Source organism: Microtus pennsylvanicus, chromosome 6 (genome assembly GCF_037038515.1).
Source record: "Microtus pennsylvanicus isolate mMicPen1 chromosome 6, mMicPen1.hap1, whole genome shotgun sequence".
NCBI classification, from domain to species: domain Eukaryota; kingdom Metazoa; phylum Chordata; class Mammalia; order Rodentia; family Cricetidae; genus Microtus; species Microtus pennsylvanicus.
Window position 1 is genome coordinate 69,353,692 of NC_134584.1, and position 18,482 is coordinate 69,372,173.

An 18,482-nucleotide genomic window follows, 5' to 3' on the forward strand; every position below is an offset into this window, starting at 1 on the left:
ACACCTTTACGTGGAGACTAGAAACTGCACAATTTTGGATAAAGGTTTTATAGTCTTATAAATTCCATGGAATCCTCTGTAAAGCAACCTTGAATATAATATTTCTGAATAATAGTCCGTGCTATTCCTTAATCAAACTAAAACAAAGGGACATCACAGAAATTCCAAACTAATGTGAAATAAGCCAAGATCCAGTCATTCTACAATAAGGTTTAAACTGATCATCATATATTTAAAAAGAGTTTTTGCATTACTCTACACAGAAAAAGAAGTCACATTCTTTTTTCTTTATGATTGGCATCACTACTTCTGGTCACATCCAGGAAGAAGAAAGTTGTTATAGTGTCTTAAAGAAAAGATACTAGAAGATGATGTTCTTGACCCCTGCTTTATTCTTATTGATCCAGTTCAAAGAGCAGAAGTCTTAGCTGTGACCTGTGGTCAGTGTGCACAAAGGTGTCATCATGCTTCTCTGTTTGCAATGCCAGGTTGTAGAATTATAATTTGCATTATTTAGAATTAAAGATTTGATTTTACTTATTGGAGACAAATCACTAGATGCTTAGTATTTGTGCATGTTTTGTTATTGTCATGGAAATAGAGTTTACAAAGAATGGTCAAGAAACAGTTTATTATAAAATATTTGATCCTTTTTTCTCTTAGTCTTTGAAGTCTCCACTGAAACAATTTTGAATCCGTTAGTGTTATAAATAAGTAATAGGCATTTGCCATCACTTGACTTGTAAAATCTAGGACCATCAAAATGGGAATTTCATTAAAATGGTTTGGGAACATAATTCAACAACAACAAAAGGAACTGTACATTCTCACTGAAATCTATGAATCACTTGGTAACTACTCTTGCCATCACATAATATCTTGTAGTACTGTTTTCATGCACAAGTCAGTTATTAAGGCTTAGGCAACATGCTATCTTCTCAATGTAGAAAGTTAACTGTAGTAAAGGTATTCAAGAGAAACACAGAGTTTAATATGAAAAATTAGAGCTGCTTCTAGATTCTGACTAAAGTCCTATAAAGGAATAAAATCTCTTATGTCATGTCCACTGTGCTGTCTGGTAATTATTCTATCTATCTATCTATCTATCTATCTATCTATCTATCTATCTATCTATCTATCTATCTATCATCTATCTATCATCTATCTATTTATCTGTCATCTATCTATCATCTATCTATTTATCTGTCATCTATCTATCATCTATCTATTTATCTATCTATCCTCTATATCTATATCTATCTATCTATCTGTGTATCATCATTCTATCTTTATTTTACTGGCATTCATACCTATTCTTCATAGTAACTGTTTCTAACTCAGTTCATCTTCTCCAAACCACTTATACCAATTCCAACCTTCACTCTGAGGAAACAGCATTTCCTCCTACTCTGGAAGAGATAGAAGTCATCAGAAGTCAGTTCCTTCAATTTGCTGAGTTCCAACAAATCTCCATTCTAAGACTCTTGTCTCTCTTTCTCTATAAACCATCAAAATTGCTGTTGTCAATACAAAACATGAATACCTTTTTGGTTTTCCCCTTATTTGACCTCTGCAGAATTGACACCAGTGAGGGGATTTCACCGTTACCGAGAAGTTTCTGAGCTACCAGCTCCTTCCCTAGACTTGTCTGATTAATACAATTTTCTCAAGCTGCTTTAGACATTTCCCTCTTGTAAAAAATTGTCAAGATTTTTTTTCCTTCTTCATAAGATTTTAATTCATATTTTATGGGGTTTCTATTTTTGAAGTATGTGAAAGTATCACGAAGCTTTACATATCAGAAATGACCAAGATATTCGGCAGTCCTTAAAAAGATGGAAGTTACACCTCATAATTCTCTGTATTTAATTAACATTTGTATTTTTTTATTTCAGTTAAGATACTAAGTGATATCCTACAGAGAGCTGTATAGTTTTTTTATCCCTCTCTATTGAATTAGCTTTATTTTTTGCAATTAAAGATGCTCACATCAAGTCCTTGAAATTATCACTACCACCTAACATACGTGTACTGCTGTATCAGTGTTTCCCAGTGTAATTATAAATCATCATAAAGCTCTCCAATTATGTGCCATGGACAGGTACACATTTATTAATGTCAAATTAAAATTTCAGCAATTTGTATCTTTCACATGTATACTATCAATTCCTAGGATTTTCTCCAAAGTCTAATAATTGCCTTAGATTCATTACATGTTTCTAGGATAAAATACTCTGAAAAAAATAAAGTTAAGGTTTGTCCTTAAATCCCAAATTCTATTCCACTATAGTGAGACAGTCAATGGAGCAAGAGCCTCATCGGTCAATCATGCCAAATTCACAAATTGATACATCCTGCTTAGCCCCTGTTTTTTACTTACAGAGCCCGTAATCTCAGCCATGGAATGGTTTCACTCACATCTGATGAGTATTTGACTTCAATTAATACATTCAAGAAAATCCTTGACAAGTCTAATCTTGTCTCCTAATGATTCAGAACTCCATCAAGTTAGCAAGTAACAACAGCTATCACAATAACATAGTACAACAACGATGTATCTAAGAAAACACCTATCTTTACATAAAAGGATATGATGAACATTTGTTGAATGGTCATATTTTATAATTTTCCCATTATTTAGTAAAATATTAGAGAAACTCTTAGAGTGTTTCATGTGGGATCTACACAGGACAGTGAAGCTTACCATTTAATTCCATAGCTCAAACATTATAACAAAAGCTTAAATGGGAATGTCTCTACCATTAATTTTTGAGGTGAAGAGATAAATTTCCTAAATTAAAAGCTTAAAAACTTATCTGTACCTCAAATATTAAAGCAGGAAAGTATAAAAATTAAGGTACTTAAATTTTGAACAAGTGTTTGAAGTATAGCTGACTCCCATGAAGGCTTGCTACATTAAATATGTTTTTCAATTGATTTTATTGAGCTCTAAATTTTTCTCTGCTTCCCTCCATGCCTCTCCCCTCCCCTTCAACCCTCCCCCACAGTACCCATGCTCCCAATTTTCTCAGGAGAACTTGTCTTTTACTACTTCCCATGTAGATTAGATCTATATGTGTCTCTGTTAGTGTCCTCATTGTTGTCTAGGTTCTCTGAAATTGTGATGGCTAAATAAGGACAATGTGGTACATTTACAATATGAAGTACTACATAGCAGAGAAAAATAATGGCATCTTGAAATTTGCAGGCAAATGGATGGAGCTAGAAAACATCATATTGAGTGAGGTAATCCAGACCCAGACAGACAATTATCATAAATACTCACTCATAAGTGGTTTTTAAACATAAAGCAAAGAAATTAAATAGGTTTTATACTTATATGGGGAAACCTTTATAATAGAACATTTATTTGGATATTTATTGATTTTGTTGAGCTATACATTTTTCTCTGCCCCCTCTCTTTTTCTCCTCTCCCCTTCTATCCTCTCCCATGGCCCCTATTTTCCCAATTTACTCAGGAGACATTGTCTTTTTTTTTCTTTCCATGTAGATTAGATCCATATATGTCTCTCTTAGGGTTGTCATTGTTGTCTAGGTCCTCTGGGACACTGGGAATTGATGGCCTGAAGTTGCCTAGACAAAATTTAGGCTAGTCCACCTACAAGTCCACAGGATCTTCTAAAGTCTGTCAGGCTTAGAGCTAACAACAGAAGACTGTGTTGCAATAAGTGACGATGGAGGACCCTGGGAAGTGGCTATACAGGCATCCATTGAGTAAGTTTCTATCATTCTAATCATTAAATCAGGTAAAATTTATCTTCCCAGGAACTCTGATGCAGTTTGACAACTGGTAGCTTTACCATCTTAAACAGCAGGAACCAAGGGTTCAACGGACTTCTTGGGTATTTGTATAAAATTCAGGCCACAGGCCTGACTCTCCTAGAGCCAATACTAAACCTAGACACAATTTACTTCGTTATCAGACTCAGAAAAATTGATAAACTCACAAAACAGATTCAATATAACTTCTTACCATTCCTTTGTTTGAAGAAACTTACTAATGTTTTGGAATCTAAGAAGGTGTTTTAAGGTGTGTAAATGCAAGTTATTAAGGTGTGCAAATGTAAGTTATCAAGGTGTGCTAATGTAAGTTTTCAAAGTATAAAAATGTAAGTTATTAAGGTGTGTAAATGAAAGTTATAAAGGTCTGGGGGAAAAGGTTTAAGTGCTGATATCCTTGACATTAATCAATAAAATTCTAATAAGCCATCAATCTTGCTCTGGCAGAATATTATCACTACTATCATAGCTACAAGCTCAAGATTTCTATTTTCTTTTGTTGTTTCCTAACTATAGACTTAAAAGATACTTTTTTTTTATTGTACTAATCACTTCTGTCATAGTTTTCTGGGTAGACCGTAGAGTGTTAATACTTTCAACCAGATGTGTTTTTGGCATGAGTATACTGCCATTTCTAATGTATCTAAAACATATCCATTTTTAATATTTATTTATTTATTAAGCATACAATGTACTGCTGGCAAGGAAGGCACCAGGTCTCATTACATTACAGATGGCTGTGAGCCACCATGTGGTTGCTGAAAATTGAACTCAGGACCTCTGGAAGAGCAGCCAGTGCTCTTACCCTCTGAGCCATCTCTCCAGCCCAAACATCTCTTTTTTTGCAAACTCAAACAATTATTCTTTCAAGAAAATTGAATTGGATTCACCTCAAACAGGTCAGATGCACGCTCAATAAGCAGCCTAAGCCACCCTGTCTTTCTCTTGTTTTCACACCCCCATTCCTCAATTACCAGAATCTAAGGGATATATTTTTTCTAAGCTTAATCTTGTCCTTTGCTCTGCCAACAAATTGCTAGGTTCAAGAGTTGCCAGATGGTCTCACACAGCCTGGACAGCAGTGGAGCAACCAGCTACCTGAGGATGTGGCCAGTACCCCAGTTTTCTCAGGTCTCCTAAAGATGGCTGATACCCCCCAATTAGTACAAAGTAACCTCATTGGTGCCCTCATTTTCCTAACCTGCCTTGCCTAACTCATCACCTTTATAATAAACAAAAAAGGGAGGAATGTTAGCATTCACTCATACCTTGACCTTTGGGGACCAGGCAGAGTCCATCAGTCTTGCATGCATGGCAGATAAAACTTTGTCCCTTTAAAAGGCAAAATTCCATCTAATTCTCTCTCTTATGCCTCTTTCTTTCTCTGAATCTCTGTCTCTCTCTGTCTCTCTCTGCATCTCTCTTTCTGCATCTCACTCTGTATCTCTCTCTCTGCATCTCTCCCTCTCTCTCCCTCTGCATCTCTCCCTCTCTCTTCTCTCTCTCTTTTTCTTTCTTTCTCTATTTCTCCCTTCCCTTCTCCCATTTCCTTTATTTCAATAAAACTTCTCACTTAAGCTCTGTCTGCATGGTGCGTCTATTCCTCACCCACCATGGGCACTCTTCCACCATGGTTTGGATCCACCCACCACCAAGGTTCCTCTCGTGCATAATTATTACAGTTTTAAAATCAGATATGGAAATGACACCAATACTACTCACCTCATAGCTTCAAGGTAAAATGAGCACACCAAGAACAATTCTACCTCATCAAGATAACCCTGATGAAATGCATATATTCGACCTGCCTTTTCATCTATGAGGTCCTTGGAACATGTACACAGTCTGCCTCAAGGAAAAGGGGACTGGAGAGCCAGCGGGCAGTGTTCCTGTCACTGGGCCTTCTTTCTGCCATCCCACCTTGCGCCCAAGCGTGTCATTTTGTCTGCAAGGTACTTGGAACCCTGCAAGAGACCCTGTGCCCGTGCTGAGGGGAACTGGAGAGATGAGAACTGGCCACACGGCCGGACAGCCAGAAGTGCCACTCTCTGAGACAGTTTTTGGGGGGACAGAATCTAGGCCAACTCCAATTCCCTAAGCCTTTCTGGCCATCCAGCGGGGTGCATTCCTGCTGCTTGCTTTCTTTCCCCGAATCTACCCTGCCCATAAGCCCGCCTTTTCATCTTCCAGGTTCTTAGATCCTCCAACACAGCTTGTTGCAGGGCAGAGGGGATCTGAGAGCCTTCTCCGTTGCATAAGTAACCAAAAGAGGGCAGACCAAGAAAAACTCCCATGTACACAGTAAGGCACAGCAAAGATTGGGCCAAGACGCCAAGATTCTGCTGGCCTCATTTGAGGAAAGAGACGGTAGGCACCAATGCAAGAATTCCTCCAACATCCTGAAAAGCAACATGGTAACACCAGAATCCAGCAAACATACAACAAGAAGTCTTGAGCATCCTATCCCAGAAGAAGTATAAGAAAATGACTTTAAATGTAACCTTATGAAAATGGCAGAGACCTTTAAACAGGAAGTGAAAAAACTCCCTTAAAGAAAAGGAAGAGAAGACAAACAAAAATTTAGAAGAAATTAATAAATCCCTCAAAGAAACCCAAGAAAATCAAGAAAAAGCAATCAAACAGGTAAAGGAAACAGTTCAAGACTTGAAGGCCAAAATGGAGGTAATAAAGAAAACACAAACTGAGGGATGACTGGATATGGAAAATCTGGGTAAATGAACAGGAGCTACAGAGACAATTATAACCAACAGAATACAAGAGATAGAAGAAAGAATCTCAAGCGCTGAAGATTTTATAAAGGAAATAAACTCATTGTTCAAATTAAACAGCAAATCCAAAATATTCTTAATACAAAACATCCAGGAAATCTGGGACACTATGAAATAACCAAACCTAAGAATAATAAGGGTAGAAGAACTCCAGCTCAAAAGCACAGAAAATATATTCAACAAAATTATAGAAGAAAACTTCCCCAACCTAAGGAAGGATATCCCTATGAAGGTACAAGAAGCTTACAAAACACAAAATAGACTGGATCAAAAAATAATCCCCTTGCCATATAATAATCAAAATACAAAACATACAGAATAAAGAAAGAATTTTAAGAGCTGCAAAGGAAAAATGTCAAGTATCATATAAAAAATAAACCTATCAGAATTACACCTGACTTCTCAGTGGAAACCTGGAAAGCCAGAAGGCCTTACATAGATGTGCTGCAGACACTAAGAGACCATGGATGCAAGCCCAGACTACTGTACCCAGTAAACCTTTCTTTCACCATCAATGGAGAGAAAACAAGATATTCCATGACAAAAACAGATTCAAACAATACATACCCACAAATCCAATTTTACAGAAAGTACTAGAAGGAAAACTTCAACTCAAGGAAGCTAACAACACACACAATAGCACAGATATCTGGTAACACTCCACCAACACAACTCAAAGAATGGAAACACGCAAACACTACCACCAAAAAATAATTGGAGTTAACAATAACTAGTCATTATTATACTTAATATCAATGGACTCAATTCACCTATAAAAAGGCACAGGTTAAGAGAATAGATAAGAAAACAGGATCCAGCATATGCTGTTTACAAGAAACACACTTCAAACTCAAAGACAGACACTACCTCAGAGTAAAGGGTTGGGAAAGGTTTTCCACTCAAACAGACCTAAAAAACAAGCAGGTGTGGCTATCCTAATATTTAATAAAATTGATTTCAAACTAAAATCAATTAGAAAAGAGGAGAAAGATACTTTATACCTGTAACAGGAACAATTCATCAAGATGAAATCTCAATCCTGAATATCTATGCTCCTAAAATAAAAGCACACATGTAAAAGAAACATTACTAAACCCAAAGCACACAACAAACCCCACACACTAAGTGTAGAGGATTTCAACACCAATGTTGTCACCAATGGACAGATCAACCAGACAGAAACTTAACAGAGAAATAAGAGAACTAACAGATGTAATGAATCAAATGGACTTAACAGACATCTATAGAACATGCTATCCAAACAGGAAAGAATATACCTTCTTCTCAGCACCTCATGGAACCTTCTCAAAATTGATCACATACTCGGTAACTAAGCAAACATACACAGATACAAAAAAAAAAAATAGAGTAACCACCCGTGTCTTATCGGATCACCATGGAGTTAAGTTAGAATTTAATGACAACACTAACCCCAGAAAGCCTACAAACTCATTGAAACTGAACAGTCAACTACTGAACGACCCCTGGGTCAAGGAAGAAAAAAGAAAAAAATTAAAATCTCCCTGGAATAAAACGAAAATGAAGACACAACATTCTCAACCCTATGGGACACTATGAAATCAGTGCTAAGAGGAAAGTTCATAGCACTAAGTGCTCACATAAAAAAAAAAAAAAATGGAGAAAGCTCACATTAAAGACTTAACAGTACACCTGAAAGCTCTAGGGAAAAAAAAGGAAGAAGCATATTCACCCAGGAGGAGTAGAAGACTGGAAATAATCAAATTGAGGAATGAAATCAACAAAATGAAAACACCACAGAAAACAATCCAAGAAATCAATGCAACAAAGAGCTGGTTCTTTGGAAAAAAAATCAACATAAATTACCTCTAGAAAAATACTGAAAAGAATCATTAGCAGAGACTGTCAATGTACACCTCTGAGATTTTAAGGAAGGGACTTGAATGCTAAAATATTGAGAATGGGGGTTCCATGAGAAAATCCATTCTCTCTCTGTCATTTCCTTGTTTTTAGATCATAAGCAAGTCAGCTCTTCTCGACTACTTACTTTATTGTAAAATAGATGTAATAGAACTTGTAATATGTGGTTTCATGTACAAATTACTATTACATACAAAGTACTTAAAAGAGTGCTCTGCACTTGGGGAGAACCACATAAGTGTTAACACTATTAATGTTATTATGATAATCTCTGATTAAAGAAAGATATATTGCCATTCATTTTTAGCATGATAATTTAAAATAATCAAATCAAGCTGATCTCCCATTTTTACAATTCTAGAGTCCCAAAGGAATTTTTCAGAGATTGTTTTGCTTCTGTTTTTAGTCACAGATAAGAAGAAAGTAGTCTTAGGCTATGCTTGAAACCAGTGACTGTTAATTTTATTCTAAAAAAGAAAGTAATTTTTAAGTAATATACTCATGCATCCATCTATATTAGGAAACTTTCTGTACAGGAAACCTAAACATAGACTGGTATGTTTCCCCATATCAATTACTTTGTTATTATTTAAGATTGAGTTTAGTTTTAAGCCCCATATATAAGATTATTATGCTCAAGTATGAATCTGCTTTGAAAATGTTAATAAATCAGATTGGACAACAAACTGTTGCTTCATGAACAATGAAAGGCACTGGCATAGCAGAGCAGCACCCAACCTGAAGCAGACACTAGCCAAGCCTTTTTTTACAGTTCTGCAAGGCACAATTTCCTGCCCATCTGAAATTTTATAATCACAATATTATTTTTATCTCAGAAATTCATGGGAGAAATGTTTACCATTATTCTCATGTGTGTAAGTAGCAGGATTTTTTTCTTCTTCTTTTTTTAAATGTATTTTCTCCTTTTACATATTAATCCCAATTCTAACTCCCTCCAATCCTCCCATTCACTCCACATTCCCCCTCACCCCACCCACATTCCTAAAAAAATGGATTATGAACGTTTGCCTTTGTCTAGAGTGTTGATTACAAGTTGTTATGAATAATGGTCAGGAAAAAAAACTAAACAAAGGAGATTAGATTTAGAATTACTGTTTTGATAGGACAAAGGGGTAAATACTTTGGAACAATGGCCTTGTACCCTGTAAAGTTTTATTACTTGTATTGTTTTAATAAAATACTGTTTGACCAGTAGCCAATATAGTATAGACAGGGTGAACAGAATAGGAGAATTCTGGGAAGAGAAAAGTCTCACTCTCCAGTTGTCACCAGGATGCACAAGAAGCAAGATGAGAATGCCTCACTGATGAAAGTTACCAAGCCACGTGTCTAACACAGATAAGAATTGTAGGTTAATTTAAGATGTAAGAATTAGTTAATAAGAACCTTGAGCTAATAAGACAACCAGTTTATAATCAAATGTTTGCCTCTGTGTGTTTCTTTGGGACAGAATGGCTTCAGGATTGGGTAGAACAGATACCTCAGTCAATAGGTATATGCCAAAGAATGGTATTGCTGGGACACGGGATAAGTTGATTCCTAATTTTCTGAGAAACCACCATACTGATTCCCAGAGTGATTGTACAAGTATTTATTCACAACAGCAATAGAGGAGTGTTCCCCATACTCAACATCCTCTCAAGTACAAACTACCATTGGTGTTTTTTTTTTTTTATCTTAACCATTCTGACTGGTGTAAGATGGTATCTCAGGGTTGGTTTAATTTGCATTTTCCTGATAACTAAGGATGTTGAACATTTTCTTAAGTGTCTTTTGGCTATTTGGGATTCCTCTGTTGAGAATTCTCTGTTTAGTTTAGTGCCCCATTCATTAGAATATTTGGAATTTTGATGTCTAATTTTTTGAGTTCTTTATATATTTTGCCGATCAGTCCTTTGTCTGTTGTGGGGTTGGTAAATATCTTTTCCAATTCAATAGGCTTCTTTTTTTTTCTTTTTACTGTGTCCTTTGCTTTACATGAGCTTCTCAGTTTCAGGAGGTCTCATTTCTTTATTATTTCTCTCAGTGTCTGTGCTACTGAGGTTATATTTAGGAAACAGTTTCCTCTTCCAATGCATTGAAGGCTAATTCCCACTTTCTCTTCTATTAGGTTCAATGTGGTCTGATTTATCACATTTCGACCTGGGTTTTATGCATGGGTTAGATATTAATCTAGTTATATTCTTTTACATTTTGATATACAGTTATGCCAGCACAATTGTTGAAGATGCTTTCTTTTTACATTGTATAATTTTAGCTTCTTTATCAAAAAATCAAGTGTTCCTGGAAGTGCTGATTAATATCCAGGAATTTGAAAGACACAGTCATTAAGACAAAAAGGCAACCTACTGAATGGGAGAAGATATTGACCAAACCCACATCAGACAAAGGTCTGATCTCAAAAATATAAAAAGAACTCAAAAATCTAGACATTAAAGTTCTAAATAAACCAATTAAAAATGGGGTACTGCACTGAACAGAGAATTCTCAACAGAAGAATTTCAAATAGGCAAAAGATACTTAAGGACATGTTCAACTTCTTTAGTTTTCAGGGAAATGCAAATCAAAACAACTTTGAGATACTATCTTACACCTGTCAGAATGGCTAAAATAAAAAAAAAAAAACCCACCAATGATAGCTTATACTGGAGAGAATGTGGAGTAAGGGGAACACTCATCCATTGCTGGTGGGAATGCAAACTTGTGCAACCACTTTGGATATCAGTGTGGTGGTTTCTCAGAAAATTGAGAATCAACTTACTTCAGGATCCAGCAATACCCCTCTTGGGAATATGCCCCAAAGATGCCCAATCATACTATGCAAATATTTGTTCAACTATGTTTATATCAGCATTATTTTTAATAGCCAGAACCTGGAAATAACCTAGATGCCCCTCAATGGAAGAATGGATAAAAAAGTGTGGCACATCTACACATTAGATTACTCAGCAGTAAAAATTCAAGGACGACTTGAGTTTTGCATGCAAATTGAAGGAAGTAGAAAATACTATCCTGAATGAGATAATCCAGACCCAAAAATATGAATTTGGTATGTACTCATTCATTAGTTGATTCTAGGCATAAACAAAGGACATTGAGCCTACAGTTGTGATCCCAGATAAGCAAAGTAATAAGATGAACCCAAAGAAAAACATATATAAATCCCCCTGAAAACTGGAAGCAGACAAGATTACCAGGAAAAAGTGGGAGCATAGAGGGGTTGGGGGAAGGGGAGAGGGGGAGAGAGAGGGGAGAAGGGGAGGGTTAGGGAGAACTTGGGGGAATGGGATGGTTGAGATGGAGGAAAGACAGATATGGGAGCAGGGAAGGATATATCTTAATTGAGGGGGCCATTTTAGGGTTGGCAAGAGGCTTGGCTCTGGAGGGGTCTCCAGGAGTCCATGGGGATGACTCCAGCTATGACCCTTGGCAATGGAGGAGAGGGTGCCTGAACTGGCCTTGTCCCGTAGTCAGACTGATGACTATCTTGAATATTATCATAGAACCTATGTCCAGTGACAGATGGAGATAGAGACAGAAACCCACATTGGAGCACTGGACTGAGCTCCCAAGGTCCAGTTAAACAGCAGAAGGAGGGAGAACATGAACAAGGAAGTCAGGACCACGAGGGGTATGTCCACTCATGGAGACAGTGAGACTGATATAATGGGAGCTCACCAAGGCCTGCTGGGCTGGGACTAAATGAGCATGTGATCAAACTGGACTCTCTGAATGTGGCTGACAATGAGGGCAGACTGATATGCCAATGATAATGACACTGGGTATTTCTGTGACCATGATTTTTTATTGATGGAATGTAGACTTTGGTTCTTTTGATTAGGAAAGCAGTTGAATGCTTTCAATTGGGGCTTAAGGAGCCATATTAGTAGGTTCATGGAAGATAATGTTGAAAGAAATTTGAACTGTAAGGATCTAGCTCAATAAATTCATAGAGGAATATTAGTAATTGTCCTAGAGACCATTCTTGTGGTAATAGTAAAGAATGTGACTGCTTTTTGCCCTTGTCTGAATAATCCGTCTGAGGCTAAATTGAAGAGTTTTGAATCAATGACATTGCTAGTGGAGTTTTGAAGACTTACTAGTACTGACTGTCTTGTGTGGTTATTAATGATCACTGTTATGCAATCTGTATTTAAAAGGAGAAAGATGAGAAAGAAAAATGAAAAATGGCTAGCTTGAGGAGAAATGGAGCACTAAAAGTGTTAATGGAGCTAAATACAGTGCTCAAGGTGATAAAAAGTTTAAAGAAAAGCTTCATGTTAAGTAGAGTAAAGGAAGTGCTGACCACAGAGGAAGACCCCAGTCAGCTAATCTTACAACTCATGAAAAGGAACTAAAGTAAAGCCTGAATGTTGAAGGAACATATTTGACAAAAACACTGGGGAAAATGTATTTGAATGAGGGGGTCAAGTTCCAGTCCCCCAAAAATAGATGAAACTGGCAATTTGAGCTATGTGGTTGTAGTTCAAGGATAGAAAAAAAAAGGGGGTTGTGGAATTTCCTTTTCCAACTAAGGAAAGTCAGTGAGTGTGTCAGAAATGGTCTATCAAGGAGTCCAGAGTGGGACACCTCTGGCTTTAGGGACTTTACAACAAAATAAAAATAAAGCCTGGATTTTGAAGACCCTAAGGTTTTGGCAATGCCAGAATCATTGGTTATCTGCAAAGGAAAACTTTGGACTCAATGTGGAACCAACAAAGAGAAAGAAGTGCGTTGCAGTCAACAAAGCTGAAAGGAATAGATAATCTGAAGCGTTCTTTGATATCAGACATGGAGATGTAAAATTTGGAGTTTGCCTAGCTGGTTTTCAGTCTTGCTTTGGTTCAGTGTTTTCTAACTATGCTTCTTTTTCTTCATTTTGAATGGTAATATAAATTCTGTGATATTATATATTGAAAGTATGTGATCTATTTGTTTATTTTTATTTTACAGAGCGTTACAATTAATAGATTTCCATGAGTATCTGATGAAACTTTGAACTTTCCAACAGTGTTGAGACTGTGATAGTCTATGGGGATTTTTGAGCTTGGACTGAATGCTTGGATTGCATTATAATGTGAATACAAGCTATAAGGGCTGGGAAATAAAATGTGGTGGTTTGAAGAAGAATGGCCCCTATGGGCTCATATATTTGCATGCTTAGTAATGAGGTAATGGCACTATTTAAAAGGATTAGGAGGTACAGTCTTGTTGCACAAAGTGTGTCACTGGGCATGGACTTCGAGGTTTTAAAAGCTTAAGCCAGGTCCAGTGGCTTGGTCTTCCTGTTGCCTTCCAATCTGAATGTAAAAGTTTCAGCTGCCTTTTGTGCCTACATGCTGTCATGCTCCATGCCATGAGGATAGTGTTCTAAACCTCTGAAATTATAAGCAAGACTCAATTAAATTATTTCTTTTGTAAGCATTGGCATGGTGATGGTATCTCTTCACAGCAATTTTACACCGACTAAGACAGTAATTAAACAAACAAACCTCTTATCAAAGAAAGGACTAAAACAAAATGATTTCATTGATATAATGAACAAATGTTTGAAAAAGGATTGACACCATATGCAAGGTCTTGAGTTTGATCCTCTAACACTGGAAAATTATGTCAAATATTTTTAAATTTAAGAAAAAAATGAAATGGTTGGAACATTTGATAACTCACTCTATTTAATTATGATAATCTTAAAGCTAGAGCCAAAACATAAAGTTCTACTTCCTATTTGATTTTCTCTGAGATTCTCTCTCTCTCTCTCTCTCTCTCTCTCTCTCTCTCTCTCTCTCTCTCTCTCCCTTTCTCTCCCCCACACACGCACACACACATAGCTGCCACCTCAATAATATTATGTACCTTGATACAAGTCAGTAAAACAATCATAAACTGAGTCCAGAAGTTTATAAGAGAGGTTATGAACTAGAATATATCCTAGAGATGCAATATTTACCCAACATATTAAGATAATTAAATAGTATATATCAAGCTGATAAAGGATGTTGGAGAAGGCATAATCATAGATGGAAATAGAAAGATATCATGAGGCAACCCAGACACAGAAAGACAAGCACCACATGTTCTATCTATTCTGAGGCTCCTATTTGCAAGAGATCAGATGTGAGTACAGAATCTGAGTAGATGTGAAAACAGTAAATTAAATATTTTTTAATTTACTGTTAAATTAAAAGTATGAAAAGGAAGAGAAATGGGGATAGCTGGGTACAAATGTTCTGATCAGGAAAATGGGGGGAGCAGTTGCACCAATTAGCCAAGAGTAGGCACATGAAAACAGAAAAGGGGGTATGAGGGTAAAATAAATGTAAGAATATTTGAAAAGTTTTGGGGTCCAGGCTCAACATAAATTATCTCTTGGACTAGTGTAGAGGTGTGGTAATAATTGAGGCATAGTTCACACAGAAATATCAGGAGGGAGTCTCAGGGTTCATTCACATCCTGAAGATCACACATATTTATTATCTAAACAGCTTTTATATCAAATGATAAACTGAGGGGGAAGTTATTATCATTCTGTTTCTGGGTAGCAGGACTAAATTCACAACGGCAGCTATAGCTGCTCTTTCATTAGCCTGAATTAACACTTCTTTCCAGGCAATCTTCATAATTATAAAGTTGTTAGGGATGGCAACAGTTTGTCTGGAAAGTCTAGGTGACTGCCTTCTGTGAGACCAGGTGCAAACTATGGCCTGAGAGTCTGGCTGCCATACAATGTAGAGACATGGGTCTGTATAGCATATGGCCCTACAATCCATTTTCTCTATTTAATTTTAATAAAACCCTTGCTTTTGTAACATTACAGAAGATTATGTCTGACTTAGGCAAAGACTTTTTTATTTACCCAAATTTACCTATTGTCAAAAATGCAAGCATCTTTTATGAGCTCCTGTCTTAGGCACTGTGGTCGGGGAGGTGGGGAAGAAGCTTTAAACCCATCATTGACTACTGGTCTCTGCAAAAAAGAGATTAAGGGAGAAAGATACTTTTGGGCTCTGTGTCTTGGAGCCATACGTTTTTGTCAGGAGAAATCATGATGTTATATGAGTAATCATGATCCTAAAGAACATAGTCTCCTATTTAAAGGAGAAGGGGATCACCTGAGTTGAAAATGTTTCTTTAGCTGGTCTAGAACACCTTCTAAATGTTTTACATTGTATCAAAATCTAAAATTTTTAGCATATGTATTACCCAAACATTTACAGAGTATGTTAAACATTTTTTAAATGTTTTATAAGCAGTTACAAACATTATTAGATCAATACCAACTTTTTTAACTTCTTATAAGTAGTTACAAACATTATTAGGTCAATACCATAATTTTAAAATGGGAATTAACAATAAATCCACAAATAAACATATTAATTTTTTTCTAAAATTCATATTAATCAAAAGACAATGTTGTAGCATTTATAGTCCTGTGCACGGAAACCAAGGACATAGTTCCTCTATTAATTTTAAAAATTTTTGTATCTGATGTTGTATTTTTTATTTTTAATATATTTTAATTAACTGTATAGTCATTTAATTGTTTTTATCTTATACTTTTACATATTTATAAATATTTTTGATATTATTGTTTTGTTTAATTTTATATTTTTTTAGTTATATTTTTTATTTTTGAGCTCTCATAATTCACGTACCCACCTGTGGAGTAGTTTTTTTTATGTTTTTTTTCATACATTTGGTCACTTTTGGCATTTTGGGGCAGTTACAGATCAACCCCACATTGGCCACCACTATGACATTACTAGGACACACAGTCCAGCCTCAACAAAAATTATCTCTTGGGCCAGTGCAGAGGTATGGGAATAATTGAGGCATAGTTAACACAATAATATCAAGAGAGAGTCTCAGGGTTCATTCACATCCTGAAGATTACAGACGTTTATTATCCAAACAGCTTTTATATCAAATGGTAAACTGAGGGGGAAGTTTATTAACATTGGGGTAGCAGGATTAAGGTCACATTTGCAGCTATAGCTGCTCTGTCATATAGACTGAATTAACATCTCTTTCCAAACTCCAGGTGATCTCCATAATTATAAAGAAGGAACAAAGCAACATTAGCATATCCTGACCCTTTGTTAGAGATGGTAACAGTTTGGAAAGCCTAGGTGGCCATCTTCTGTGAGGCCAGGTGCAAACTATGGCTGAGAGTATGGCTGCTATGCAATGCAGACATATGGGCTTGTATAATATATGTCCCTACAGAAAAGTCATAAAGAATCACTCTATATAAAAAATTAAAAATCTGTAATACACATAAATGTGTGTGTGTGTAATTGATATTTTCTTCTCATTGCTGAAAATGCTTCATCCAAGAACCAAAGATCATTTGACAAAACCTCAAAAGCAAGTAAGAGAATCTATCCTCTGACTTGTTTATCAGGGCACTTTCTCCCAAAACATCACAAAATATTGCTATTGCCCTTCCCACCCCCCACCCCATCCTCACCCCACCCCAATAGGTGAGAGGTAATTCACTATTGTTGAAAATGCTGTGCACTTCAGACACAGGAAACAAATGCCCCTGAGCTGAATCTGGCCTGAAAGCTTCCTCTTTTAGGAATCATTTGCATGATACTAGAAGGAGCCTTGCAAGCTTACAAAGGAGGGAAAAAACCAAAAGTTCTTGCCAGCTGTGGCAGTTATGAATCACAAAGGTGACCTGCATGATATAACCATAAGGCTACAGTAGTGGTACTCATACCTTAGCAGTAACCAACAGCTCTATAACTGGACTCAAGACCCCCCCCCACCAAGATGGAAATGATGCTTTGCACTGGAGACCTAGCCAACTACCCAGGGTTAGTGAAGTCTTGAGTCTTGGAAAAGAGCCCACAACTATTACTTTGCAAAAATCACATAAAGTATACCTGTCTTCTAAATATCTTTCTTACCCCTCATCAAAGAAACTTCTCTTTTCAACAGATGTAAACCAGTATAGAAAAACAAATCAAACTGCAGAATAGTGAAGCTCAGTCTCAATGGATACATCTACATAATGACTCCTACACCTAAGACTTAGAGGACATTGCCAAAGATAAAGAAGAAAGATTATAAAAGTCAGATGATTAGGGAGTTTGCTGTGAGACCATGTATCCAAGTAATGTCAGAAGCTATAGCCATAAAGTCTCATCAACATGACTGCCCAAACATATGCTGAACAAGGACAACAAAAGATACATTAAAGTAGACTGGAGAAAGAGAAAGGCCTCAACTGTACTAAAAGAACAACCGGTAAATAAGGAATTCCCATACTGGGAAAAATTGTTTACCCCAGGGGAAAAGAACACAAATTGGGTAATCAATATCAAATTATCAGCCCTTAAAACATACATACAAATAATATTATAAGAAAAGCAGGTTATATTTTTGAATATATATGTAAATACCCAGAAAACAAGGATACAAATAACATTATACACACAGAGCAGGTTATATTTAGGAGAATATGTGTATATACATATACTGACAGACATGCGTATAACTGTTACTAAAAAAAACATGAATTTAAAGAGAGTAAAAAGGTGTATATGTGGTTTTAGATAGAGGAAAGGGAACCAATAAATAATGTAATTATTATACCTTCAAAAAGAAAAAAAATTCTAGTGCCAAATTTTTTGGACATAGACATAGTAATATAGCTCCAAAATGTGTAATAAAAATGAAAAAATCCCCAATTCTATTAAAAAAAATCCTGACATTTGAGGCAGAGTGGAAATGGTGTTATATAGAAATTTACATATAGAACAATATAATAAAATGTAGAATAGAAAATCAAATCCATCACCTCTAGTAAAACATTTATCAGATATGTTTTCAAGAATATATAATATAAAATATTTTTAACAGAGAGAGTGGGCAGAACTGGATTCTAACTTGCAGAAAATAAAAATTGAAAAGGTAATGACAAAAATAGAATCACAAGATATTCATTAGTATGGCTATAGGATC